Source organism: Ambystoma mexicanum, chromosome 3p (genome assembly GCF_040938575.1).
Source record: "Ambystoma mexicanum isolate Mex_15411 chromosome 3p, UKY_AmexF1_1, whole genome shotgun sequence".
NCBI lineage: Eukaryota > Metazoa > Chordata > Amphibia > Caudata > Ambystomatidae > Ambystoma > Ambystoma mexicanum.
Window position 1 is genome coordinate 97,034,990 of NC_090925.1, and position 18,105 is coordinate 97,053,094.

Sequence of the window (18,105 nt, forward strand, 5' to 3'; positions counted from 1 at the left end):
GTTACGGTAAACTAAGCGACCATAACTCGCGCCACCACCGTGCACTGCTAAGACTAACACCCAGGACATCAAATATGACATCACAAATATCATTGAATTTCATAGGTTTTTATTAGTCCAACTTAACCATAATGTCCCTTTAACAACGTTTTTTCAGTGAATTTCATGGGTTTTTACCAGTGCTTGCTATTTTCCTAAAACTTACTAATATCATACTTACCAAATATAACAATATTTGTGTCCAATTTACAGTGTCATCTTAAAACTCTGCCACTTCCCACCTTCTAGAATCATTTTTAACACGTCTATACACTTTTTGCAACTATTTCAACTAGTTTTGCATCCGTAGATATCTACGAACTTCTGACTTCATTGCGGACCTTCCGGACAGTGCCACATGAGCATACGCTGGCACACGGCATGATGACGTATCCGAGGACCCGTCCGCACTTCACGATAAGATCCATCCTTCGCGAACAGTTCAGAACTGCATTTTCTACTGATCTAGGAATTTTCAACATCAAAACTTCCCTTGCACACCTCCTACACCTTTTCGTACGCATTATCCATTACCAATCTAGTACACGGTACAAACGTGGAAGAATTTTATCAAAGCTGCTATTTATCTTAAAAATGGCATCAGTTATTGCCATCCCTCATCCCCAAGAGCCACCACCACCACCAGCTGGAGGTCCTTCACAACAAAAAAAGCACACTACTTTCAAAGACAATGAAGAGGACCAAGAAGATGAGGTAGAGGAAGTGCCTACTTCTAGCACCAAGATCGAATCATGGTTGTACCAGTTCTTTGCTACTGTTGGGAGTGTACCAAAGGCTAAAGCTACCAAAGTGAAATGCACTGAGTGCAATTTTGTACTCAGTCACAGACTACCTGGACAGTACTCCTACGGGACCACCTCCATGTGCCGCCACACCAATTCCAATGACCGCAATGCTCTCAGAAAGGTTATTACTTTCTCAGCAAGAAGTAAGCTGTCTTCCTCCACCTCATCTTCCTCAACAAATACTGTAACCAGCCTGATGTCTGTAGGCAGTGGTGCGTTATAAATAAATAAATAAATGAGGAGGGCTATGGACCATTATCGTCCATTGCAGACCCTGAAATGGGGGATAAAGGCCATTAGCACCCCTGGTTCCCAAAGCAGGACCCAGGGTGCTAAGACAAACATTTTTCTTCCTATAGCAGGATGCCTGCGGCATCCCGCTGTAAGAAGGAAGGATTATTCTTCCTACAGCGGGTCGCCTGCGGCATCCCGCTGTAGGAAGGAAAATCCTTTTCCAAGACAGCCAAAATGGAAAGAGAAGGCAGGGCTCCATACACAGCCCCTCTTCCCTTGCCATGGCAGCCCGCAAAACCCTATGAACATATTACCACAAGCACTTTTTTTTCCCTTTCAAACCTATCCTACCTTCGAATATCTTTACCACATAGCCGGTCCCAGGTAGACATAGCCACTTTAACACCATTTCTCGTCCCTAGCGGTCATGGCCAGTAGCCAGATTGTCCGTGTCATATCCTTATGCCATGACCCAGACAATCTGGCTACTGCCCACGGCCACGGGCTATACCTCAATCACCAAACGTATATGACCATTTTTTGTACCTACATTATTACACATGTCAAAAAATATAACACAGGCACAATTTCAAAGCCATGCTTTAATGTGCTTGACAATGCTCCTCATGAGTTTGCTCGAAATCCGCCCATGTTTTATATTTTAAAAAGTGTCAAAATGTATGTACTTACAATAGTCAAATAACTTAGCCCAAACCCGACAAAATCCATTCAGTCTTTACACAAACATTGAAGGTTTGGTCTATAATCTTTCTCAAAACATATGTCCACATTTGTCAAATAGCAACAAAGTTATAAGCCATCAAAAAATGTTGAGACCCCCCCTCTAATTTCGCCCCCTCTTGAGAAAATCCCACCAAATATATCTAGATCCAAATCGTTTTTTCAAATGTTGTGCAGATTTGTCAAATGACACCACATTTATATGCCTCTACAATATTTTGGGACCCCCCCCTTTAATGTTGCCCCCTCTTGACAGAATCCCAAAAAATGTTGCAAAACCATTCAGGATTAGTTATAGAATAAAATTGCAAAATTACATAAAATTGCAAAATTACATGCAGTTTCATTGAGTGGCGCAAAAGTTATAAGCCACCCAAAAACTGCTTTTCCCCAACCCTGTAATGCAGAAATAGGTACAGATGTCCTAGGACATCTGAAGTGTCCGCAAACACCACAGGACTGTCCCAGGACATCCAGAGTGTTCGCTGACCTTCGCAGGGGTGAAACAACCCGTTTTTTTGGCTTTTTATGGCCATATCCAATCGCATCCTCATCCCCCCCACCTCCCCAGAGATTGTTTGTCGAGTTTGACAAGTGAAATGCTGCTTTTTAAAAAAAGGATTTCACTGTGCTGTTCGCAGACCCCAAAAAAGTCTGCAAATCCAAGATGGCAGGCGTTTCAAGAAAACAGACGTATTTCAGGTTTTCTCACCATTCAATCAGCGGACGCGTCCCGGTGTCCGTGGACTACGCAAAAGTCAGCAAATTTTTCTGGCCAATCGGAGGCCAGTCCGCGGACTGAACACAGAAGTGAGTCCGCGGACCGGACATAGATATCACCATTTTTTTTGCCTTACGTTTTGGTCATTTAAAAAAAAACTACTGGACGGATTTACACGAAATAAAGAAAAGCACGCTTTCGGGACCAAGCCGCCGCTCCTGCCGCAAATTTGGTGAAAATCCGTCCAGTTTTTTGGGCTGTAGGCGTGAGCAAAGTTTTTTCCCATTATGTCTACGGGGAAAAAAGACATTTTGGGACCCCCCTATAACCCCCCCTGGACCAAACCTCACTAAACTTTGCAAAAAAATTCAGAGTGGGCCATATACAAAGTTTGGTGAGGATTCGTCCAGGGGGAGCGAAGTTATAAGCCCAAAAAGTGCTCTTCCTATGGAAACAGCAACTTAACCATAACTACACAGCCACTTCCGTGGCTGTGTAATATGTATATATATATTCAAGGAAAAAACTTTGCAGGAACATTAAGGTGAGAAATAAATTGTAAAAAAAAACTTGAAATTCAAGTAAAAACTTTAGTTGCAGGGACGTTAAGGTGAGCAACACATTGTAACAAAGGGCCTCATTACGAGTTTGGAGGTAGTCATGCCGTTCTTAGCGGCATGGCTGCCTCCAACTCGTGTCCGGTTCCCAGAAAAAGGGAATTACTGGGCCATTCCGTCTTTTACGGGCCTGGTAATTGCCATTCTCGGGACCCGTACCCGGTACATCCCCATTCCCATTCGAGCCCCCATAGGCTCAATGGGAATGTGGAGGATGCTAACAATGTTAATGACAGGTCCGTTGTAAGCATCCTGGTCTGCTCGCGAGTGCCGGTAAGCACGTCTGGCCAGACCACACTTGCAGTCCGGCACCCGCGAGCAGAACTCGTAATGAGGCGGTAGAGTGATAACGGCGCCGGCAGCTCTAGCGGCACTGGTATCACTCTACCGCCTGGGTCCTAATGAGGCCCAAAATCTTTGAAATTCAAGGAAAAATCTTTAGTTGCATTGATGTTAAGGTGAGCAATACATTTTAACAAAACCTTTTCATTCAAGGGAAAAACCTTAGTTGCAGGGACGTTAATGGTAGAACTTAACGCAACCAAACCCCTGGAATTCAGCTAAAGCCACCTTAACTTCGCACCCCTTGTTGCGCAGCCTATGACCACAATGATGACATCACAGATCACATCACTGATGACATCACTAATTGCATGTTGTATGAGAACACTGATGACATTACAAATCACGGATGACATCAATGGTGACAAGACTAATTACATTGTATATAACTGATTACATCAATAATGGAATTTGACATAACATCAGTTATAAATTAGCTCATGAAAACGTTGAAAATCTTAATAAAAATTTTGGCTGTGGACTAGGCCATGACAAATGCTGGGGTCACTGGCCAGCACAAGAGGCCATAGCTAGTAGTTGGTTACTGTTCAAAAATACCAATATGCATGGTTAAAAGCCATGTCTAGTGGCCCATCACTGTTTTAAAATGTACAGTGGGCAACGTTGAAAGTTGTGCTCAGATGCCATGGCTAAAGGCCATAGCTAGTGCCCATTAATATGTTAGAATATACATTCGGCACAGCCAAAGGCCGTGGCCACTGGCTAGTTTTGCATTGAAGACCATGGTTAGTGCCTAGTTAGTGTATATAATATAAAGTGGACATGGCTGAAGACCATAGCAAGTGGCTGGTTAGTGTTGTATAATACACAGTGGGCACGGCCATCGCTTATTGCATTTTATTATTTTAAAACATACAGTGGACATGGCCAAAAGTTGGTGTCCTCCAGCAACCTCCCCACCTCTAAATTAAAGTCATTTGCTATTATTTTAACCTGCAAATAGCTTTTTAACTAGTTTTCATTTCACGTTATCCTTGGTTATAGCAGCGGTTATCTCTCGCTTTCATTTCTAAAACCCCCAAGTTTTGGGTAAATCTCCAAGATATAGCTATCTATTTTTTGAGAAGGGGCACCTCCTTCTCCATCAAATATTTAAATAACTACTGCATGTAATACCCCCAAACCATGCATGGATCGTGAGTCAACGCTTAGTGCCCAAGTTGTTTCAGACCTGGTCCAAATTCGTCCAGCAGTTTGGGCTGTGCGCTTTGTCAAAAATTGACCTTGTTTATCCATGGAAAATGAATGGGACGTAGGCTGCACTTTTGGGAAAAAAAATGTTTTTGTCTTCTTAATAAACTTTTTATTTTTTAACAAATCTTAACGAAACGTTGCAGTCTGGGGGGCCCGCGAGTCCTTATTCACTTGCAAAATGTCAGTCAAATCTGTTACTCGAATCAAAATGATACCATTTTGATTGGTTCCTATTACACGGCCTGCAATAGCAGCTGTGTAGTTATGGTTGAGTTGCTCAACCCACTTATTGGGTGGCTTATACGTTTACCTCCCCCCTGGACAAATCCTCACCAAACTTCGCAACAAAAAGTATATGGCCCCCTCAGATTGATTTTGCAAAGTTTAGTGAGGTTTTGTCTAGGGGGGAGGGGCAGAGTTATAGGGGGTCCCAAAATGTATGGTTTTCCTCATAGATGCAATGGGAAAAAAATGTGCTCATGCCTACAGCCCAAACCGCTGGATGGTAGTTTATCAAATTTTCATCAGGAGCGGCGGCTTGGTCCCGAAAGCGTGCTTTTGTAAATTTGCTGTAAACCCATCCAGTAGTTTGTTTAAAAATGGGCAAAAAGTAGGTCAAAACATTGTGTGATATCTGGGTGCGTTCCGCTAATTGGATGGTGAAAAACGTGAGGTGCGTCAACACTTCTGAAACAGCCGCCATGTTGGATTCGCAGACACAGCAGACTTTGTCCGTGAATAGTGTGGTGGAGAAAAAGTCTGAAAAACACATTTTGTGTTATTTGATGGCCAAAAGAGGGCCTGGAAAGGGTGGGTGAGTGGAATGAAGATGATATGGGGCTGTTTTTATAGGTGGAAACAGGGCTGCGCTGTCCGCTGTCAATGCTGATGTCCGCGAACATCATTTCATTGACAGGGGGTTAAGGGCGAGTTATGCTTTGGACTTGTGAATATGGTTTAATTATATTGTGGTGGTTGTGGCCAGTGGCCAAATTCTTGGAGCCATGGCCATAGGCGATGGCCCCAAGAATCTGGCCACTGGCCACAACCATTATAGTAATATGTGTAGGGGGAGTAGAAAGTATGGAGTATTTATGATTGTAGTACAATCAAGAAAAGTGCTTATGGAATATGTATTTGTTTACACTTGGTATGGTTACTTAGTTGTATACAGTAGTGAAGCTGGAATCTCTGGATCGATTTATGTGAAAAAAAAATAGTATAATTTGCTAAGCAGGATTTACATATATATTTACTTTTTTGACCCTCATAAACAGTACATTCTCGATACTATGTTTGGTACAACATTAGTGCATGCTACACTACACTGCTGTATTGACTTGAATAATCATTGGGAACAAAATTCATTGAGGATAAAAAAACAAACAATTAACGGGGTAATTCATCGATTTCAGCGCAGAGGCAGCGCACGGGAGCAGCGCAGAGAGGGATCGTGTGCCAGCGTGTGCCAGCCGTGTGCGCTAAACAGCATTCTGGCGCACCTCGTATTCATGGAATTCCCAAGCCATAATGAGCGCTGGTGCAGAGAACATCCCACCAGTTATGCCCCCAAGAACGCCCCTTGTGCAAGGAAAAGCCATTGAAATCCCCAATGCAGTGCAAAGGGCCGCGCTAACCCTGCACCAGCTTACAGGTCCGCTACACTGCAATCACGCGAGCGGGGAACGTGTATTTCTGGGGTGCGCTGGAATTATCACACGCGACAGGGCTCGTGCGAGCGGGGTACGTGTATTTCAGGGGGGCGTGGGAAGTTTCACACGAGATAGACTCTGTGCGGGCGGGGTACGTGTATTTGGGGGTGCACATGGAGAATCACACACGATAGGCCTTGTGCAAGCGGGGTACGTGTATTTGCGGGGTGCGCATGGAGAATCACACGCGATAGGTCTTGTGCGAGCGGGGTATGTGTATTTGGGGGGTGCGCATGCAGAATCACACGCGATAGGCCTTGTGCGAGCGGGGTATGTGTATTTGGGGGGTGCGCATGGAGAATCACACGCGATAGGTCTTGTGCGAGCGGGGTACGTGTATTTGGGGGGTGCGCGTGGAGAATCACAAGCGATAGGCCTTGGGCGAGCGGGGTACGTGTATTTGGGGGGTGTGCGTGGAGAATCACACGTGATAGGCCTTGGGCGAGCGGGGTACATGTATTTCGGGGGTGCACGTGGAGACTTATGTCCCCCCCAACATGTCATAAAGATACACATTCATGGGCCTCATGTCCACCAAAATACAACTGCACGCCACCCCAGTCTTGAGACTCAATCGAGTTTCCCATCCACCCCACACTGAAAGGCCTATTTCATGACACAAACCAAAAGTCAACTATGTACATCAACACATGTCCGTCATACACACACACTGGGTGCCAGTGATCGTGTAAACAAATAAATCAAAATGTATTTAGCACAAAATGAAGGCAATGGAATGAAAACATGAACAATATTTTAAACAAGAAAAGAAATGCATGTCCAAAAATGAAAAAAAGAAATGACGTCTCAATCCAAAGTAATCAACAAGAAAGTTATTCCAAACTCTCCGTCCACCAAAGCAAATCCAAATGAAACGTAAATTTTAAAATCCATTGATCCATGGTGATTTAAAATTTAAAAAAATTCATAAATCCACAGTTCAACTATGTACAACGATTGATTCCAGGGTCCATGAGCCCAACAAATGAAATGAAACCTATCAAAAAAACACTACCTAATGAAGAACTATATACAAAAACGTGGGGCATTGTCCAAGCGTCCCAAAACAAATAAAAAGAGAAAGGAAACCTAACACCAACTAACTATATACAATGGCGGCGGGCAAGTCCTACGGCTCACTCTGTGATGTTCCGGGCCAGGGCATCATCGAACTCCATGTCGATGTCCCGGAGGCAGCCCTCTGCCCTGGCTCCGAGGTTTCGCAGGGATGCAGTCATGGCCTGTTCCAACTCCCTGCGAGTTGCCTCAAGGCACTCAGCCGCCTCCACCCTGACCATGGCAAGCCGCGCCTCTTCCGCCCGCCGCTGCTTTGCATCTATCCGCTGGCCCAACCGCAGCCACACGGAAGACACTCCCATTCCAGGGTCATTCTGGCCGATGCCTGCCCCTCTGATGTTGATGGCCCCCAAGCCATCATCGCTCCCACATTGAGCCTGCTGCTGCTGTCCATGTGGCCTGTCCGATGATGCCTGCACATCCTCCATCTGCTGGTCTTCAGTTGGTGGGGTGTCCACCTCTGCTGGACCTCTGACTCCCGACTGTGGCAGGGATGGTCTCGCCACCAAGCTGGCTGTGTTGGGAGGGAGAACGACTGGCGCAAAGTCTCCACAGAGGAGGAGAGGTCCACCAGAGTGTGTGACACATGTAGGAACCCTCCGACCATGAACCCCTCCCAACTGTGCCACGTTGCCACACAGCTCTTCGTGATGGCGTGCATGGTCCCCCCAGGAAGCACGCACGTCATCATGAATGACACGCGTGCACAACACGACACCAATCAGGAAGGAGCCCATACGGTCATGGGACTCCTTGTCCGCAGGTAATGGAGAGCCAGATGAGGGGGCCTCCCCCCTACCTGCGGACGGGCCTGGGACGGGGCATCCCTGCTGGTGCATGGTGGTGCAGTCACAGGGTCAGGGACAGCGACATGCAGAGGCCCCTCCGTGGCGACCTGTGCTGCCTCCTGCCCCTGGTCCTGGACTGCACCACTTGAACCAGTGGTACTACCCCCACCAGGCCCCATGTGCGGCTCAGTAGCGGGCTCCTCCTCCTCTGTGGAGACCACCAACCTGGATGTCTCCGCACCGTCTTCTGCCATTGCAAACCCCTGTGGGGGCTCACCCGGCCCTTCCGCTACAGCAGTAGTGGCAGACGCAGCCCCAGTCCCCTCGCTCCCGGATGATGGCAATTCCTGGGAGGGTGGCTGGGCCTTGCGTCGCCGCTTGGTGGAGGCATCCCCGCCGCTTTGCTCCACAGCGCTGTCTCCTCCCTCTTCTTCACTTGACGCTGCGTAGAGGGAGACATAGAACACAAGCATCAGGGTACTGTACAATAGTCCCCTATACAGGAAGCAATAACACATGAGTGGCACTGTCAAACGTCACTTCCATCCTGTCCCTCACAACACATGGGTCAATGCAGGCAACACACATGCAGAAACAGGCACGGCGCATGCAATCAACATCACCATCCAGGTACAAGGGCCTCTATTGACATAAAGGTTTGGCTTCAAAATCACATGCATCATGGCTCCTCATACTGATCCCATGCACACACATCACTGGAGGGTCATGCAACAGGGCTCATACACCACAGACACAGTGGATACAAGGGTGACTAGACTGCATAAGTGAATCAACACATGGTCACAGACATGCGTCATGCATCCATGGTGTTTCAAAGTCACACACACGCTTCTCAGACACACAGACATGTACACCATACATGTAAATGAAAGCAGCACCCATCTCCCACCCCCCATCCATGTCCAAGAACAGAGACAAGCATGCATTCATGTGTGCATTCCGCATGCAGCTCCCCATGTTGCATCGGAACACATGCACCATCCACGTGGTTCCTGAATGACTGGTCTCACATGCAGCACCATGATGTCCCTGCACACACATATCCATACATGGCCCATGTCACACATACAGGCAAGCAGCTGACTACCAGCACACTGCAACATGCCCTGTTTCACACAGCAATGCATGACTACTTACCGCTCAACTCCAGACGAGTCTGCCTGTCAAGGACCTGGGCGTGGAGCGCTGGGCTAATGTGTTCCAGGACCCTCATCTGGATGTTGCTCAGGTTGACCCAGCACCCCTCTGCATCCTCTGCCTTCATGAGGCGCCGGGCCTTGCTGAGGGTCCTGGACCTGAAGTCCCCCCAGTGCTTCCGGACGTGCTTGATGTCACAGGTTGCCACCCCCTCTGCGTTGATGGCAACCACTACGTCCTCCAAGATCCTCTCCCGTCCTTCCTTGTTGGCGCGCAATGGTGTGAAGAGGGCATCATAATGCCCCAGAACTTGCTCCACCAGGACACCAACTTCCTTGTAGTTGAAGCTGGTAGCCCTCTGTCTCTCTGGCTGGGGGTCGCCAGTGGTCTCAGATGGTGTTTGCCCCGACATGGCGACCCCCGAGGCAGGTGTGGGTGGGCAACTGGGTCCTGGGGCTGGGCTGTGGAGTGATCGTATCCCAGTCGGGAGTCTTCTGTTCCAGCAGGGGTGGACACAGCAACTGGACCCCTGCAGATTGCTGACGTGCAGGCACCAAATAGCAGGGCATGTGGGCAGCAGGCAGGCAGGTAGCAGCAGATGGCAGGTGGGAGCGTGCTCTGGGATCTGGGGGGCAGGAAAATGGCCTTTTGGGCAGGAGCGTGGTCTTCCGTGTGTTGTCGCGTGGCCAGCTTGATACGGAGTGATTTGGCACGTGAAAAAGTGCACGTCAGCGTGTAGTTTGAGGAAAGGCCCTTAGCGCGTAAGCGCGTCTGTGACGTAACGCGCACAGGCGATTCCCACAACAAAACTGCACGTCCGCGTGGCACTGCGTGTAATTGGAGGAAAGGCCCTTAGCGGGTACGCGAGTAAGTGATGTGGCACGTGTGGGCTGGCTTAAAAGGTACGCATAGGACGCCATTTTCTTGTACATGCTTTTTGTGGAGAGCGAGTGGGTGATTCTTGTACTTCTTGTCGGTTCACACGCGATTACTTTACAACGGTTCCAGTTCGTACTCCCTGTTTACTCAGATAGCGTTCATTTCTTCTTTTGGCGGGGGTGTTGCCAACGCGCACACGCGCATCTTTTTCACATTCTTTTTCCAGGCAGACGGTGAGTCGCGCACGTATTTTCCAACTGTGGTTACCCCTTCAGAGGTCATTCTAGGCTCTGTGTGTCACGCGTACGCTTTTTTTTCTGGGTGCCACAGCGTAGTGCAAGTTCATTTATCCACGCATGTGTTCTACCAGGGGTTGTGTGCATGTTTAATTTTGTTTTCAGGGTGCCTGTGCATTGCATGACCCGTCATCTTCCCCCAGGGGTCACAGACAGCCTTGCTAGAGCACTAGGGTACGAATTCCATCTAGTACCCTACCCCTTTCACCACAATTGCCCAGGACAATTGTTTACTGCAACTCCCATACGCACAACAACATCAGTGCCATGGTTGGGAGGCAACCAAGCAGTAAGCGAAGCAAGGGTAGCCGACCTCCAAAAGGTGGGTGCGGTAGGGAACGTAGCCAGGATGTGCAGGGTGGCCCAAGAGGCCAGTGTGTGGAGGACCAATCGGGCCCACCTATGCTCCCCCCAATGGTTGTGGGAATTGTAGCTGACACCAACTCAGCTCAGCCCTTGTTAAACCGGCCCATATTGTCAACTGAACTGGCACAGGATGACTCCCAGGCTGACTTCCGTGTCACCAAGTCTAAGCCACGTGTGGCGGTGAAAGTTGCTGTCACCAGGCGACGTGGATATGGGGCAGCAATGGCATCTGCTGCCCCAAGTAGCCAGGGTGAGGAGGCTGCAGGGGCAGCTGCAGCTCAATCCACCCCAGCTCTGAGTCTCCCAGCCGGGACAGTGTCGGTCCAAGTTCTTCACACCGAGGTTTGTCCTGCCAACATCACCCTGCAGCCAATGCCTGCATTGAGACCTTTGGTCATTGTGCCTTTGGAAACTTCCAGTACCCAGTCCACCTGCTCTTCTGCCCCTACCAACCAGAGCGGCGTAAGCTACTCAGGATCCGCACCACCTTCCAAGAAGAAGAAGGGTGCTCTTGCAATACAGGCTGGGACCCCAGACACGGCTACACACTCTGGCACGTCAAGGAAGTCTAGCTTCAATGACGCCGAACTAGATGCACTTGTGGCCTATGTGTTGGCACATAGCCGCAAAATGGTGGTGACTGAAGGGTGCAAGACTACGCCTGCTCAACGTAGGGCCCACTTGCAGACCATCGTGGACCACATTAGTGCCCTTGGATTTGTGAGGCGCACAGATGATGATTGCTATAAGCGGTGGAATGACCTGAAACGCAGAGCAAAGAACCAGCTGGTTTCCAATCATGCCTCTACTCTGCTGACTGGTGGTGGGTCTCCACCAGAGGACGACCAACTCACTGAACATGAGTCTGTCGCTGGAGCCTTCGTCACAGAGGAACAGATCCGAGGCGTGGGAGACCTACCAGGTTTTGAAGCATTGTCCGGTGAGTGCCCATGCATGTGTGTGCAATCCATGTGTATGTTGCTTGGGTGATGTGTTCTGATTGAGTGCCAGGTAAGGCTGTGTAGTCATGACTGGTATGGGCCACCCATGTGGCCCCTCCAAACCATTCCCCGGCCTTGGTTTTTGGTATGACAGTATCCCTTCTGACCACAGTTTCCAATTTGCACCAGATTAATTCAGTTGCCCTTCAACTGTCATCTTGCAACTACATTGTTCAAAATGTTTTCCTGTTCATTCAGCCTGATTGTTTCAATCCTTGCAATTTTTTGGACACATTTTTCTTGACGTACTGCCACATATGTGACATACTTCTGTCATACATTACACCCCACAAACGCCCACATTTATTTCCTTGTTTTGATTTAACCATTCAGGCTGATTGAGTAATGGGCTGCACACAATCATTTTTGGGCCCTGTTTGAATGTTGAACATGACTGTTGTCTTCTGTCATGTTGAAGTGACCAACCATTGATGTATTCATCTGCCTGCCATTACTGTATCAGTGTACACTGGATCTGTTGCAGCATGTGGCACATGAGTGTTTTGTCACACTATTTAGCATGTTTCATCTCATCACGTCCATCTCACATGGATGTGTAACAGCAGTGGCGTAACACAAAATGTGGGGGCCCCCCTGCGAGCCATGCTGAGGGCCCCCCCCCCAACTCAGCAACAAATCACTGGTCGTGCCTCACTCTGGGCCGGCATAGATTATCATGCTTGCGCAATACGCGCAAACGTGCTGCTGCAGGGATATGCTGCACACTGCACTAGGAGAAAGATATAAATATGTGTTTTATTGCGTTATACAGCACACTTTCTGAGAAAAATTGGCTAAAAAGCCAGAGTGTTTGCAATTGTTTTGTAGGGTAACACCAATCCAATAGATGCAAGTCACCAACAGTGCACAGGAACATTAATGCTTTGCTATTAAAAATGCCACAATGAAAACATGTCCAACTGGCTGCACAATGTAGGCCAGTGTAGACATGTAATAACGTTACAGTAAAGCATGCCAGGCCACATTTAGACATACCTAGACTGGTTGCACCAAAATGCCAATCGAAGCAATTACACTCATCAAGCAGAGAACACACATTCAAGCCCATGGCCTCTAACAGCACGGCCAAACTCTTTAAAATCTGCAAGGAACTGGTCAATCCTGTTGCAGTTTTTACCTCTCCTGTTCCCTCCCAGGCCCTCTGTATGGCTCTGTCATCTCACTTCTCCGCTTAAACTCAGGACATCCTGTCCTCCATCTCCTCTTCCTCTCCCTCTCCCTCTTCCTCTTCCTCTCTCGGACCCCCTTAGGCCATCTCTACCTCTCTTCCTCCTTTCACCTCTGACAACACCTAACAAGGTTTCTAGACAAGTCTGATCTATGAAAGTGTCATCCAAACAGGTGCACCACTGCTCCTCCAGAACCATCAAGGACCATATTGACACCCTCGCTCCAGCCTTGGCCGATTTCTGTAATCACTCTTTCGCCACTGAAATGTTCCCCTCTCCCCTTAAGCACTTCCTTATGCACCCACTCCTTAAGAAGCCATCTGCTGATCCTGCCTGCCCGGCAAACTATCGCCCAATCTCCATCACCCCTTTCCTGGGCAAACTGTTGGAAAAGCTAGCCATCTCTCAGCTTGCTCTCCACATGGAATCTGTTGGTTGTCTCCATGACCTTCAGTCTGGCTTCAGAGCTGACAGAGTCATGGAAACTGCTCTCCTGAACACCTGTGAAGATCTGCTCTCTAACCTTGATTCCAGTATTCCTTCTGTCCTCATCCTTCTTGATCTTTCATCTGCTTTCGACACGGTCAACCACGCCATCCTGATCCATCCTGATCAATCGACTCCATGAGAACATGGGCATCACGGATCAGTCCCTTGAGTGGCTGACCCCCTTCCCCTTGGACAGCCCCTCCCAGGTCCAATTTGGTCCCTTTCTCTCCGCTCCATCCTCTCACCCTGGTTTTTCAACCTCTACTTGGCCCCTTTGTCCCACCTGATCTCTACCTTCTCCTCTAACTTTCAGTGTTATGCGGATGACACTCCTCTTTCCTTCAGGCTCCCTTCAGACTCCTCTCCTCTCTCGCTCATTGTTGTGCCTCCAACAATGTCTACCTTAATGTCAGTAAGATGGAGATCCTTCTCATTTGGAATCCTGAACCTGCTTTCCCTCTCTCACTCTGGCCACCCGCTTTGGGCCATCTTCCTTCACCTTCCTGTGAGGCAAACAACCTTAGTGTCATCTTTGACTCCACTCTCTCTTTCTCTCCTCACATCTCTGACGTCACCAAGAAGTCCCACTAGCAGCTGCACCTCCTCAAAGGGACTCTTCCCTTTCTCACTTTCCCCCAGAAGCTCAATGACACCAGAGCCCTGGTTCTCTCTAGGCTGGACTACAGCAACAGCCACTTCATCAATCTGCCTTCCTCTACTGTCCACCCTCTGCAACTAATCCAGAACAGAACTGTGAGACTTATCCTTGGCCTCAAGCCCAGGGATCGTATCCCTCCAGCCCTGAAATCTCTCCACTGGCTCCCACTTGCTGCAAGGATCAAGTTCAAGACCCTTTGCATTGTCCACAAGGCTTCCTGGGCCTGGGGCCCGCACTACATCCAAAACTCTTTTCCAAAATATCTTTCTTTTCGAGCCCTTCGCTCAGCTACCTACAACGCTCTAAGGTTTAGATGCTTCTCCAGGCAGAGGGTGGGGGGTAGATCTCTCTCCTCTGCAGGTGCCTCCCTCTGGAATAGCCTCCCTGCCCCTCTCAAACTTGAGCCGGACCACCTGATGGTCTGGAAGCAGCTCAAAACCTTCCTCTTCTCTGCTTTCTCTCTCTCCCTCCCCTGCTGGCCTACCTGACCTACCTGTCTGCTGTACTGACTGGTTGCTTGGCTACCCTCAGAGTCTCACTGAGTCTAGACTCTTTCTTGATCAGTCACCCTTGCACTGCCTCTGGGTCTACCACACACTTAGGGGCTGTCACTGTAACCCTACAGTCCCTTGTTCTCCTTGAACTACCCAGAGCCCTGCTGCCCTGGCTGCACTTACTCAGAGCATTGCTGCCCTGTTTTTCCCTCCCCTCTCCCTTGCACTTCCCCCCTCCCTTTCCCCCTGCACTTCTCGTTCTCGCACTTGCACAATCTGAATGACACAAGGCCTAGTAAGATCGTTTGTCTTGTCCTCCCTCTATCTTCACTCACTTGTCTTGTCACGCCTAGAAACACCTGTGTACAGGTGCGATATTAATGACTTATATCATATAATTTGATCACGGATGCCCAGAAAAATATACAATGCTGCAGTAAGAAATAGCTAGACTGGCAGCACACAAATGGCAGTCTAGCCAGGTAATTCACTTAGCAGGACTGCTTTATCAGAAATGCCCAGTTAAAAAAAAGTCATACCAAACTGAGGAATGACTAGACTGTATGCACCGAAATGCCTCTCAAGCCACTAATACCAAATATCATGCCTGCTTAGTCTGGACATGGACAGCCATTATGATTTGTTGCACAATCCTGCCCCCCACACATCCCCTCTCCCTCCCAACCATACCCCATCCTCCAAAATCCCCTCCTGGGCCTAGAATTACCTTCACGCCCCTCTTTCTTGTCCCAGAGCTTACGTATGAGGCTCTTTGCCTTATAGGTAAGTACTGGGATGAGGAAGAGTGGGACTAGGAGTAATGCAGATTACAGGTAGCTAAGTCAGGCATTACCTCCATGTTCCTCTACCTCACCCAAGTACTTGTGTATGAGGCAGCATGCCGTATACACAAGTACTGTCTCATACACACTGAGACGAGAAAGAATAGGGCTAGGAGTAATGAGTAATCAAGGCATTAAACACACATATTGGTGCAACACCATTGAGTTGACTGGGATTCAGCACTCCCCCTTCCCCCCTGAAATTTTGGGCTATGTTGACTCGACCTGACTGACCTTCAGAGCAGTTGCCAGACAGAAAAGGACACAGATGCTAAATGGCACCTGGGTTTCACTGTTAACAAGAGCCCAGCAATTACTAACATAAAGCATTTCACTATTAGTACCTGCATTCAAATGCCACATTTTTTAGGCAATTGAAATCGTGATGTGGGTTTAATACTTGCATGCCAGGGGAGTGATTGGAAGGGTAGAGGGGGAACAGGAGACCACTCATTCTCACAGCAGTCCATAAGTGGGTGCTTTCAACCTTAAAGGAGTGAGTTAACTGCTTGTAACATTGAAGCTGCACAAGAATAGTCTCATTAAAATGCATAAAGAAATGAGATGCCCCCAAACAAATAAGTTTGCCCCTCCCCCACCGCAAATGACGTTAGCGCCTCTCCCAACATTTGAAGGGTTAGCCCCTGAAATGTAGTTTTGTTGCGCCCCTGAACGCAAGCACACACACCATTCACCATATACACACATGCACACCCAGCCATCCATACATTTAAGTGTGCATTCTTTCACCATGCAGGCACACCCAGGCAGTCATCCATACATTTAAGTGTGCCCCCTTTCACCATACAGGCACACACACCCAGGCACCCACCCAAACCTTTAAGTGTGCACCCTTTCCCATACAGGCTGGCTCAGGCAGCCACCCATACATTAAAGTGTGCACCCTTTTACCATACACTCACACAGGCAGCCAGCTATACATTTAAGTGTGCACCCTTCACCACACACTCACACATGCACATGTCATGGGGTTGAGGGAAGCCCTAATACTTCAAAAAGAAATTGGGCCTCATTACAACTATGCCGGTCCGGAAACAACGGTGCCGTTAAGTTTACCGGCACCGTTGTTTCCGGACCAGCATAATTCAGGTCAGACCTGCCAGGCAGAACGGCACCCACCCGCAGAGTTTTCACAGAAGCACCAGCACCGTTGGAAATGGGGACTTACCATTTGCCCGCGCCTGACTTCCCGGACCGCCGGGGTTGTAATCACCTGGTGTTACCGGGATGTCAGGCACCAGTAAATTATTACGGGTCCAGCAGCAACCTGCCGGTAGCACCGGCACTGTTACCGCCAAACCCGTAATGAGGCCCATTGTTTCTTTTTGAAGTTACTCTGACTTCATACAGAAATTATTTCCGTTAAGGAGCGAACCATAACGGAAATAATTTCTTTGTGAAGGCAGAGTGACTTCAAAAATAAACTATTTCTTTTTGAAGTCATAGGGCTCCCCTCACCCCATGACATGGAGACCTCCAGCCTAGGGTCTTCCATGCCATGGGCAGGGCTGTGCCCTCAGGCTTCAAAGAGATCGTTTCTTTTTGTAGTCTTTCTGCCTTCATAAAGAAGTGATTTCTGTTACAGACATCATTTCTTTATGAATGCAGAGTAAATTTCGTCCAGTGGGGCCCCCTCCCAGGACATGTGCTGGCGGGGGCCCCCCGCACCGCAGGGGCTGCAGGGGCCCCTGTTACGCCAGTGTATGACAGTACCGATTTTCTACCATATGGCTGTACTTGTCAAATGTACCATGGCTATGCTACGTGACATCTGTGTGATGGCATGTGTCATGTTTGTGTATTGAACATGCCACTCACAGGCTAATGTGTGCTGCCAGTGCTATCCAGCATGCTGCACATGTGTTGCTTTTCCATCTTGGAGTCCTCAGTGTGTGCTTTTTGCCTCCCCTTCCAATTCATTGACAGTGCATGCATGCCAGGGTTATAGTCATGTGGGACATGTGCAATTTATGTACTGGATCTCTGCCTCGTCAGGCCTATGTTTGTGCTATGGTGATCAAGCCTGTTTCCATTTGTTGTCGTTCATGTTTTTGCAGCTGATGAGCCACTGGATGCTGTTGAGGAGGAGGAGATGGTGCAGACCCAGGAGGAATCTCAGGCACAACCGGGCACCAGTGGAGGATGTGGGGTGGTGGTGGGTGAAAACCCAATCCTCCTGCAGACCATACTGTCCACGGGTGTCTCTGGGTACACCTCCGTAGACCTCTATGAATCAGGTGCTGAATCGGACAGTGAGACATATATGCCATCGCAGGTGAGTGTTTCTGGCAGGGGTGCTGTTCTGTCCAACCCACCTGCACCGGGGGTAGACCCATCTATGGGGATTTCAGTATTCGAAAGTCTACCTGTGGCGGTTACGGATGCAGGGTCACACTCCACAATATTTGCTCCTGTTCCT